Source organism: Arachis hypogaea, chromosome 17 (assembly GCF_003086295.3).
Source record: "Arachis hypogaea cultivar Tifrunner chromosome 17, arahy.Tifrunner.gnm2.J5K5, whole genome shotgun sequence".
NCBI classification, from domain to species: Eukaryota; Viridiplantae; Streptophyta; class Magnoliopsida; order Fabales; family Fabaceae; genus Arachis; species Arachis hypogaea.
In genome coordinates this window covers 84368670-84372086 of record NC_092052.1, presented here as the reverse complement: position 1 = coordinate 84372086, position 3417 = coordinate 84368670, and the positions used below count along the sequence as shown (strand labels likewise).

Genomic DNA, 3417 nt, shown 5'->3' with positions numbered 1-3417 from the left:
TATTTCTACTACCTCTTCAGCTGAGGTGTGTTCTGGTGGGCTTGGTTCTTCCTGACTCCTCTCCTGCAGTGTGGTTCCAGACTTTAGGGTGATGGCATTAATGCCTCCCTTTGGATTGGGTAATGGTTGAGAGGGGATTCCAGTGGAGCTTGAAGGTTGGTTACTGGAATTTTGCGTTGATCCAAGCTGTGACATAAGAGCTTGCAAAGTAGAGGTGAGACCATTCAGACTGGCGTTAATACTATTCATGTTATTTTCCATGGTCTGTTGTCTTCGCTCAAAAGATTGTAGTAGCTCTTCATTAGGAGATAAAGAAGAATGAGTAAATTGAGATGTCTGCTGTTGATTGTTCTGTGGACCTTGGTTTTGCCTCAGGTGAGGTGCTCTGTAAGGTTGATTCTGCTGCCTGTTGTTGTTATTATTCCACCTTTGATTTCCCTGATTATCTCTACCTCCTCTGTTAATGTTGTCCCTCCAATTCTGGTTAGAATTCTCCTGCCATCCATGGTTATTATTTCCACTTTGATTGTACCCTTGGTTGGGGTGGTCATAGAAGTTATGAGTGGATGCCACCATGTTGTCTTCTTGTTGGAGCTACGGGCATTCATCAGTGTAATGGCTATAATCAGCACAGATTTCGCAAATTCTTTGTGGGACTAGTTGTTGGTTTTGCTGTGGCGGAGGAGGTTGAGCTTGCTGAGCTTGTTGTTGATTCAATTGCATCTGCTTCAGCAAGTTAGTCATCTCACATATACTTTGAACTAGAGCAGCAGTCTCTCTGTTAGAGGATACTTCTGCAACGGCTTTTGAACGACCTTGCTTTTGCCTGTGATTCCTAGTGGATTCAGCTAAATCACTGATCAATTGCCAAGCCTCATCAGTGGTCTTGTACTTCTTCATAGACCCATTGCTAGCACTTTCCAATGTGGTCTTATCTTGGGGCCTCATGCCCTGTGTGATATAGCTAAGTAACACTATCTTGTCAATCCTGTGGTGGGGGCATGCTTCCAGAAGATTATTGAAGTGCTCCCAGTATTCAAAGAGAGTCTCATTGTCATCCTGAACAATTGTGGAAATATCCTTCCTCAGTTTATCAGTAACTTCAGATGGAAAGAATTTCTCCAAAAACTCCTTTCTGAGTGTATCCCAGTTGGATACATTAGCTAGAGGTTGAGTGTAGTACCACTCTCTTGCTTTTTTCTCGAGAGAAAACGGGAAAGCTTTCAGCAAAATTGAAGTTTCATCAGTACCATCACGCCTGACAGTAGAACAGGCTGCCTGGAAATCTCTCAAGTGCTTGATAGGCTCTTGAGCAGGTAAGCCATGAAACTTGGGCATCAAGTTTAGCAGTGCGGTCTTTATTTCAAAATCTGTAGCTACCGCTGGATGATGCGCTTGAAACGGTTGCATTGTAAAATCAGGGGCTCCTTCCTCCTGGATGGTAACTCTCCTAGCTCCCATGTCTTCTGCACGTAAAACAACCGAATCAGTAGAACGGGGGCTGGTTTCTTCCTCAAGTTCACTTTCAGATCCGCCCTCAGAGCAGACTAACCGACGCTGTTCTCGCCTTATTCGTGAAATAGTCCTTTCAATTTCAGGATCGAATATTAGCAAGCGTGGATCAGGAAGTGAACGCGTCATTTGACGGAAGAAACATGCAGCTCATAGTAGCAAAATAAAATAAAATGCAAATAAATAAATTCTAATTAATAACTTTAGCACTCTGTTGCAACTCCCCGGCAACGGCGCCAAAAATTGATGAGGCGCAGAAGTTGGTGAATTAAAAATTATTAAAATAGTTACGTTGCAAGTATAGTTCTTAACTCTCCAAAAATCTACCTATCAATTTAGAAATATGTCACAGAGAGTTTAAATTAAAAATTACTGGGAGTTGGAGTCCCAGGTCGTCTCCCAACGAGTTGCAGAAAAGTGTGCTATTTTATTAATCAGATGTTCCAAGAAGTTGAGTTAAGTAGAGGGAAAATTAAAAAGAGGAAATTTAAATAATATGAATAAAAGCCTTGACTGGGAGTTGATTAGTTGGAATCTCTATTATCGATGGAACGATCTCGAGATTAATTTATAATTAATGGCTGTTCTGTTTAATTATCCTTTACTAGGTAAGGGAAAGTCAAACAAGTTGGAATGCTAGATCTGTTCACGAGTTGCAACCCACTTAGTTCAAAGGGATTGGTGTTAGTGATTAGATAACAATCCAACATTTAACCCAATTACAATTTTTCTTTCAATCCTTCCAACCCAAGAGTTCCTTTCAATCAACTCCCTATCAAGTGGGGACACTACTCACTCATTGTAAATAATAAATCCATAACACATGAAAGGAAATTAAAAGAAGACATGATTATTGGAATGGAAAAATAAATTAAAATGGAAGAAATAATCTTTGTATCAAATAATCATGAAAGTATTCAAATGAAAAAATTGAACAAAGCAAAGAACATGGAAGAATAAAACCAAGTTAAGAGAACGAACTAGAATGACGAGGTCTTGATGAGGAAATAACTCTTCTCAATGTTCCAATGCTAAGATCAATTCCCAAAATTAAAATTCTAAAACCTAGAGAGAAAAACCTAGAGGAGGAAAAACTAGATCTAAAACTGTAAACTGTGTAGAATGAATGTTGTCTTTTGTTTCTGCATATTCTCTGGCTCTAGTCTGTTGTTCCGGGCTGAAAACTGGGTCGAAATAAGGTCCAAAATCGCCCCCAGCAAATTCTGCAGATTATGCAGATCGCACATGTCACGTGATCGCGTCATCCATGCGGACGCATCATTCGCACTTTTCCTTGCCACGCGTTCGCGTCGTCCATGCTACCGCGTCGCCTGAGCTTTTCCAATCCACGCGGCCGCGTGAGCCATACGGCCGCTTCACTACGATTTGCTCTCCTTCGCGCGGTCGCGTGAGCCATGCGACCGCGTCACTTCTCGCTGGTTATCTTCTTACTTCTTGTGTTCCTTCCATTTTTGCTAGCTTCCTTTCCAATCTCCAACTCGTTCATGCCCTATAAAGTCTGAAACACTCAACACACAGATCACGGCATCGAATGGAATAAAGGAGAATTAAAAATACATAATTAAGTCTCTAGGAAGCAGTTTTCAAACATGTTATAAATTCAGGAAGGAATTATAATTTCATGCTAATTTAATGAATAAGTGGGTAAGGATCATGATAAAACCACACAATTAAACACAATATAAACCATAAAATAGTGGATTATCAGGCTCCAATGATGTTGAAGAGAGAGGGGTTGAATTGCAAAGTTTTGGTATCCACGTTGGAGTCCACGTTTGAGGGCAAACATTGAGTCCAACGCTTTCTTAAGGAAAATTGGAATCTGGGCACTTTGAGCAACGTTTGACTCAATGTTGGAGCACCAACGTTTGCCTGGTCACACGT

At 40.9% G+C, this 3417-nt stretch overlaps 1 non-coding gene across 1 annotated transcript; it reads left to right on the top strand.

Annotated features, from left to right (window-relative positions):
* Positions 1 to 985: 985 nt before the first annotated feature.
* On the top strand, positions 986 to 1092 carry LOC112768320 (small nucleolar RNA R71). The gene has a single exon (XR_003185755.1). It is a non-coding gene; the product is annotated as a small nucleolar RNA R71 (small nucleolar RNA).
* The last annotated feature ends 2325 nt before the right edge of the window (positions 1093 to 3417 follow it).